Source organism: Miscanthus floridulus, chromosome 17 (genome assembly GCF_019320115.1).
Source record: "Miscanthus floridulus cultivar M001 chromosome 17, ASM1932011v1, whole genome shotgun sequence".
Lineage (NCBI taxonomy): Eukaryota > Viridiplantae > Streptophyta > Magnoliopsida > Poales > Poaceae > Miscanthus > Miscanthus floridulus.
The window spans coordinates 25,909,185-25,917,712 of record NC_089596.1 but is presented as its reverse complement, the minus strand read 5'-3'; the positions used below and the strand labels follow the sequence as shown (position 1 = coordinate 25,917,712).

At 43.8% G+C, this 8,528-nt stretch overlaps 1 pseudogene; it reads right to left on the bottom strand.

Annotated features, from left to right (window-relative positions):
- Positions 1-1,629: 1,629 nt before the first annotated feature.
- On the bottom strand, positions 1,630-4,950 carry LOC136518926 (E3 ubiquitin-protein ligase SINA-like 10; annotated as a pseudogene).
- Positions 4,951-8,528: the final 3,578 nt, after the last annotated feature.

Genomic DNA, 8,528 nt, shown 5'->3' with positions numbered 1-8,528 from the left:
AAGAAACTAACCTAATGCTTTCAACTCACCTCTACTGGCTCCAAATCTAGATTATTGACAGTGTGACTAAGGGAGTGTTTGATCCCAGAGCTAATGTTCTTGGATACCAATTAGAACGTCTAAATGTGGGCTAATTCTGGACTAATAAGAGCTAATGAGGGGAGTCCAGTGCGAACGGGGGCGAGGGAGAAGACGCCATCGTCGGGGGTCGAGGGGAGTCCAGTGCTCCGGCTCTCGACGTCGGTCCGCTCAGCCATGGGGCGTCCGTCCCGCTCATCCCAGGCTACGAGGGGATAAGGAGACGGTGGCAGGTATTGTAATCTTGACGAAAACAAAGGATAGGTGCATGCAGGGACGAGCGAATCCCTGCGAAACTACTCTATCGCCGTTTGGAATATTTACGAAGGAAAGAGCTCCGAGCAGTTTGACCCGTTTGGAAGCGTTTCTAGCGATTCATGTGAGAAACGGATCCATTTCTTCCATCCAAATGGGCCCCAGTGGCCTAGTCATCGCCAAGTCGAAAAAGTTCACCTGACGTCCCTCGAGTATTACACAAGTTCAATTTGCCTCCCTCAACCAAAAAAAAACTAGACTTTTAGATTGCTCCAACTTTTGAAACCGTCTCGAGCTGCTTTGAAAACAGTTTTAGCTGACGTGGCGTCACATCAGCCGTCCTACGTGGCGCCACGAGGGAGATAAATTAGACTTTTGCGATAATTCAGGGAAAGAAATTGAACTTTATCAAAAAAAAATTGTATAATTTCTTTTAAAATATATCCAAATATTTCTAGACCAATATACATTTAAAAATACTTAATATGATTTAATCTTAGGAAATTTGTTTTAACTTAGAAAACTGACTGATATGAAGAACAGACCAATATTGGAGAACGAAGTGATGCAGAGGAGTACCATTCTTTAGTTTCCATTACTTTTCTTTCCTGGGAGAAACTAGCACTACTAGCAAGTCCCAAGAACTTAGCAGATAGTATGGTAGTGTCTTACTCCTATAGTGTAGGAGTATGTTTCATTATATTCATGATAGCACTCAAACAACAATTGGTCGTTCAATTTTGCATATCTTTTTTATAACACATGCACACAGTCCGACGTGGGGCACCCTGTCTGCTCACCGTGCCATGACCATGACAGGCTCAAGTCCAGTGGCAAGCACCATGTGTGCCCTTCCACGGCGGGGGTACCAGTTCGTCGTGCCTAACCACGCCGGCGGAGACGACGAGCATGATACGAAGGTCTGGTTTTTTCTCAAAAAACTTTTTTGCATGCTTGTTCCATTGCAATGGCGAGCTAGTGTTATCCACTAACACCATCCGACTCAAGCCAACCGATCATAAGGACGCTGAATTCCCCTGAAGACGACCTCAATCTACTTCACCGAGCTCACTTTGAACTTATCAACCATGATACAGTATTTTTCTCTCATAACAAATCAGCGAACAGTACTTTTCAGTCTGACTTATCAGCCAAGCGAACAAGACGGTGTTTATGTTAATTAAAGTAGAGATCATGTGGTTAAGCACTCTGTTTTACAACAATTTTATGATTTTTTAGAGCTTTAGGATTTTTTTTCTAACACATCTCGTCAGTGGAACCCTCCAACTAATAACATTATTAAAACTAAGATTGCCAAATATAAGATAGAGCAGCTGTCATTCCAAGTACTATGCAAACAAACTATTAGAGACCAACACCACCACATGCTAGGCTACTACACTTAATCATTGACATGTCACTTGAACTGGGATCGACACTTCCAACAGGTCCAACAACTAAGCAAGTAGTGGGCGGTGACAAAGCTAACCAGCAGGTTCTAATTTACATAACTAGTTAAGACTGACCCACACCAATCTACTTCAATTTATGTCAATGCGAACTTTGATCTGGATACCAGTACCATCTCCAAAAACTGAATTTGGCACGACAACCCGGAAGCAGTCGTAAAGTTTAGGCAGCCCATTGGAGAGGTTTGTGCGGGCTACTCTGAACTTCCATACCTGGAAATGGTCGATTAACCAAGTACTGCAGCGGATATTGTTGAGGAAACTGTACCAAAGCTCGCATTCCATTTCCTTTGAGGTTGGTCCCTGACTACCACTGGTGCTGGCAGCGTGAGGGTCAATCCAGTGCACAGAGATGAAGCGGGCAAGCTGTTGCCGCTCCACAGTCAGTAGGAGAAGGCACTGGACGCTGGAAGTGGAACCTTTGTTCTTGTTTCCGATGGAGCAATCAGCGAGGATGAGGTTGAAGCCATCATGGAGATGGACGTTAAAACAGCCATTATCGTTGGTTTTGATTGTGGTGATGCATGGCCATTTGTGTGCCGTGCTGACATGGTCCAGGAGTGCAGCTGTGGAGCCCACAAAGCTGCAAGCCTCACCAGGACAGTGGCATGGCGCGTGCTCGCACACCAAGCGGTGGCTTTCTTGATCATAGTAGGCCGCCCTCAAGGCACAACCATGGGCAGCGTACAAACATGGGACGCGGATGGATTCCACCAATTGCTCCATGGCATGGCACCTGCGGTAGTTGCCGGTGGCGATGCCCACACACATGGCACTTGCCCGTGGCCTGGAGCTTATCACGGCACAGTGAACAGACAACATGCCCCACGTCGCACTGCATGCATGTGTCATCAGCACACATCAAAAGGTAAGTCATCCATGAATGAACCAATATATACACATATGGCCAGAGATAAAGCAAGTGCCCGAAATATTATAGCATCGATCATGCGGATGGTGTTGGTTTCTTTTACGTATTGATGCATATTGAAGCAGGGTCGAAAAAAAGTATCAAGAGCTATTATTTGAACAAAGACAGTTGGCCCTACTCCTGCATGCTCGAAAAGAGAATTATATGCTTCAGCAGATACAAAAACAATATTATTGTAAGTTGGCTGCTGCAAAGAAAAATGTGGAGCAGTCCAGCAGTGTTCCTCCTAAAAAAGTAGTTTAATTGCACTTCAGAATCAGAATAGCAAGGTTGCTTTGGTTCCTCATGAATCTGGAATGTCAGTCAACAGAATCAGACAGGGCATAATGGTTCCTAACCCACAACCATAAGCTGATTCTTAGAGTTAGAGGTGCTCTGTTTTGGATAGGCAATCTGATTTGAGGAGGATGATATGTCTGATCATTTACTTCAGCAGAAACTAAGGATGGTGAGTAGCACTACAGACACAAACATGATCAATTGCACATATGCTGGGATGTAGTGACTTTGACAGTGAGAAATTGAATGTTTCAAGAATGAACTATGGAATTATTTGCACCCGCTAAATTGTGAAAATGATGCTAGGATAGAACCCTTTTTTAAGGGATAGATAAAACTATTGATGAAGGGCGGGCTGGGTGCAAGCGGTAGAGTCTTACCGCCTGTGACCGGAAGGTCCCGGGTTCGAGTCGCGGTCTCCTCGCATTGCACAGGCGAGGGTAAGGCTTGCCACTGACACCCTTCCCCAGACCCCGCACAGAGCGGGAGCTCTCTGCACTGGGTACGCCCTTTTAGATAAAACTATTGATCCACTAGTCCGCTGAATTGCAGTTAGAAAATCATAACTAGGGTTCTCACCTCAATATTGGAATCGATCACCCGATCATACGGTTTTTAGGAATCAAACCGGTTTCATGCAAAACAGGGAGAAATTAGAACTTATAAGGGATAGAATGACAGGTGACATCCTAAGGTGTTGTGGTTTCGGAATAATGAGATCCTATTCAAAATAGATTTTTTTTAAAAAAAATTATAACTTTCAGCAGAGCCTTTTTTCTGGGAAAAAAAACTTGAAAGCCTTTACCAATTTTGTGGGTTAACTAGATTTCAGACCTTCTAAGAGGACACCCTTCTGGTAATCAAGTGAATGGGGACCATACCATTAAATGAAAAATACAGGAATGGGAGATTAGGCCTCATGTAAGTCAGTAAGGGTTTGCAACACAAAAAGATGTTCTTTACTCTTTGTTACTACTGCTTACGTTTCAACTTTCAACACAAATCATCAAACAATGGAGGGTGGGAGGGAAGGTACTTGTCTTTATGGAGGCCAGCTATTCCCAATAAAATTTAGCAAGCCCTAAACAAACATACTGTTTACTAGAAGCTTTGAATGAAGATTCGATGCAGATTCAGTCGTAACTGGTTGAAGTATGCAGAAAAAAATGTAGCTACTACGAGATTTTAAGGTTTCAATGTGATGTTTTGAGCTCTCATCTGCCGTGAAATCAACTTTGAAACCCCCCCGCCCCTACCCCTACCCCAACCCAACCCACCCAAAAATAAAAATAAAAAGTATGTTACTTGTCATATATATTAGTACAAGGGGACATTTTCGAGGTGAGAAAATGACACTGGTTGAGGATTGGACCAGTACTAACTTCAATTCCAAACTGGGGGTGAAGTCCTGCTCAAGTAAGTTTTTATGTAATTCATTCATCTTTTTATAGACATGTAGCTATACATCTTCATGTTGGATTTAAATCTATCGTTATAATTGAAATGACAGATTTTTGGAAGAAATAACGCAGCCACACAGGGAGTCATTTTTTGTGCACATACAATGAACATTTGGGTTCAGAAGAACCGTCAGGAGATGGGATTTGTGTGTGCCGCAATACCTGGAAGATTGGGGGCTTCAGTGGGAGGAAGCACACGCCGCAGTCGAGGGCGTCGGCGTCCTCCACCGTGACGTCCACCAACGACGCCGCAGCGCTCCCTTGGTGAGCGCGCGACGCTGACGCCGGCGCTGTTGCAGGAGCAGAGGATCCTCCGCCGCCGCCGGCGTCGACACCGAGGGATCCTGCTCGCTTTTTCTTCGGTTCATCTCCCCCTCCCGGGCCTCCCCTTCCTGACCGCTTCGCCGCACGATCTTTTGATGCCGAGTCCGCCATGAGTGGCCCTCTCTTTCTTGCTCGCTCCGCGAGTCCGCGTGTCTCTCGCAGCCTCCACTCTTCTCCAGTTTGGACCTGGGAGTGTTGGCCTTGGCCGCGCCGCGGTTGACATTGCGTGTGCGGGGGCGAAGTGGTCAGAAGTCACAGGTGAGGCGAGCGTGCGCACAGAACCCGAGGACGCCATGGCCTGGGACTAAGGATGAAAACGGTCGAAAAACTCCTCAACCATTTTCTATTTTTACATTTGAAATACAAAAGCGAAAGCGAAAGCGGACAAGCTGGACACGAAAACGAACACGAACTTACGGAATATCTAGAATTTCAGAAACGAACCAATTCGAGCGGAATTATGTCGAACACGGTCGGTATGCAAAAATTCAATACGAAATACCGACCCACAGTGCATAGCATTAAACAAGTGCACGACCAAATACATAACAAGTTCACAACTAACACGTGCATGATCTAGTTCAAGTGCATAGCATTAAACAAGTGCACGACCAAATACATAATAAGAGAGATGAGGCTGGGCGCCGTCTATAAGAGAAGGCAGCTAGCCACCGGTAGAAATAACACAGCTGCGTGGTGAGCAGCCTGTAATTGTGCTGTATGACCTGTGCAGTTGGCTAAATTCGGTTTAAACCGAATTTTGAATTCGGAATATTTCAAATTAAAAGTAGAAAAGTAGAAAACGATCGAAAAATGTAAACCGTTTTCTACTTTTACATTTGAAATACGAAACATCTCAAATGCGAAAGCGAAAACGGTAAAGTCGGATAAGAAAATGTGGATTCGATCGGATTAAATATAGAAAACGATGCGGTTCGGTTTCGGGATATTTCCGTTCCGTTTTCATCCTTACCTGGGACGTGTTTATTGCGATTCAGAAATTAATTAAAAAATATTAAAAATATCAGATGAGCCAAATTAAATATTCAGAAACCATCTCTTTTCATTATGCCAAATTAAGATTAGGAGAAAATTTCTTATTTGGTCCTGGTTTAAAGTTGTCTTTCTTCTTTGGCCCTGAAACAAAATTTCTTACCTATTTGGCCTCACTCGAAGTTTCGTTTTTCAATCTGGCTTTACTGTCATCTTCCGCCTCTAACACCGTTAAGTGGCACATGAAATGACCAAACTGCCACTGAGACATTATGAGAAACCAAAGGTCACCCAGGCAGCATAACAACATAATTTTGAGCAAAATTATAAAAATTGGATTGAAAGTGCTCAAAATTATGTTGTTATGCTGCCTGGGTGACCTTTGGTTTCTCATAATGTCTCAGGGGCAGTTTGGTCATTTCATGTGCCACTTAACGGTGTTAGAGGCGGGAGATGACGGTAAGGCCAGATTGGAAAACGAAACTTCGAGTGAGGCCAAATAGGTAAGAAATTTTGTTTCAGGGCCAAGGAAGAAAGACAATTTTAAACCAGGGTCAAATAAGAAATTGCCCCTAAGATTAGACTGTCTCCAACAACCACGACTCAAAAAACAAGACTCATTCGTCTTTTGGGTATCGCTACAGACAAAGGGTTTAATACATATTTTTTATCTTCTCCAACAATAAGACACAAAAGACAACTATTTCTATAAATGGGTCTTCAGGAGAGAGGATACTCAGATTTGGGTTATGTCTCTCCTGACACCTAAAATGGGTTTTCCATATAGATACTCTGTTCGAGGCTATAGATATTGTGTTAGAGACCCATTTTAGGTTTGTGTTTCGCAATGCGTCTCCTGTTGGAGACAGCCTTATAGAGTATTAAAATGGGTATTGTGTTCGAAAATAAAGAGAGAGTAAAGATGATAAATTTTCATTAGTATACACACTAAATTTATCCCAAAAGAATAAGATGCTAAACAATGTTTGAGCATAAGTTGATGAGCTAGTACATATCTGATTGTAATTCATATGGCGTACAAATTATTGGTGAATATAACTTAAAGTTTGGAAAATGCTATAGAACAACCGAGTGTTTTTTAGTAATCAAACACTTGAATTTTCTCTTCTCTGTCTCCGACCACTCCTTCTCTTCTTCTCCAAATCCGATGACCTTAGAAGAAGCTCGGGGGAGGTAGGCCGGCCAGACGGCAGGGATGGAGGGAGGGTGGTGTTAGGGTTTCGGCGGCGGCGGAGGCGACCATGCCAAGTCGGGGCGGGGTGCCCATGGCCATGACGACGGTAGGGAAGGAGGGGGGGAGGGAAGGAGGAGGCCGTCACAGACGCGGTAGGGTCTCATCAGAGCAACACGGCTGCGGCGGTGGAGCTCTGGCGAGACCCTAACACGCCGCTGCGGGGCAGTGGGCGGCGGCGGAGCGTCAGGAGCAGAAAGAAGGTACAGAGAAAAATATTGGGTGCTCGGTGCCAATAAAACACACGAGTGATGGTTCGACAGCCCTAAAAATGGTTGTAGGCGCTATGCATACTTCCCTGGTCCGCCACTAAGTGTATGCGCCATGGATACCGTGTAATTCGCAAAAAAGAAATGAAAATATAATAAAATAATTATCATAACCTCATAGATTTCAATATAAATCTAATGTCATCAAATTTGTACCATAACTTGAAATTTATATATCAATAAAAAAATTGTTAATCAAAAGCTTATTTAAGCGAAGAGGGTATATATATGCATACAGAAATGATCTGCTTAGGGCATTTGGGCATTCGGACGCTCCCGTTGTCATGGACTGCGACAGCCCGATGGCCCACTATGTCTTGCCCTCGACATTTCGCTCCACAAGTCTATAAAAAATCCAATCCATGATGTTCGGAGCCTGGCTTCACTCAACTCACATGACCTCCACTCGCCGTAGAGACCGCGCTGCCATGGATTCCGACATGGTCCGCTCCGAACTCTCCCTCGTAAGTCACAGCCATGGCGGAGGACACCCCCAAGGTTGCTGCCGAGGGCAGCCAGCCCGTGACCCTTGAGGGATCCGCTGACGCCGCCCCGATGAAAGTGCATCTAGCCCTTTAGTGAGTTTTGGATGATTGAATGACAACATGATTAAAGGTCTAACCCATTTGCTAAGTGTGGACAGGTAATAGGTTATCTCACAGGTACTTAATGAAAGCCAAAATGATGTATTATTGTATAAACAATCTAGTTCAAGCACAAGATAACAATGCAAATGGAATTCATACAAAGGCTTATTTATTGTGGGATGTCCATATACTATGTGAAAGCAAGCTCGTAAGAATTAATTAATGAGACATGAGGGATTGCATATGGAATGGTTTCATATTTGAAGCTTGCTAAATTGAAATGAAAAAGATAACAATATAAATGAATGGATGATTCAACACAAGATGTGACTTGATGGCTTGAGATGGTGAAGATAGCAAGGAAAGGCTTCGAGGTACAAAGCAAGGGTGAAGGGCAAGCGACGGCTTGGCGGCTGAAGAACCTAACTAGGATGAAGAAGAAAGTACTTGCATTTAGTTGAGGTACTAATCAAGCTACGATGGTCATATCAATGTGGAGGATCAAATCTATATTGGACAAAGTATTTGAAGTGACTTGATGCATTTGGAGTTATTCATATTTGATGAATGGAATCAAGTCACATGCTCAAGATGGCTATGCTCAAGTGAAAAGATCAATGTCAATATGTTG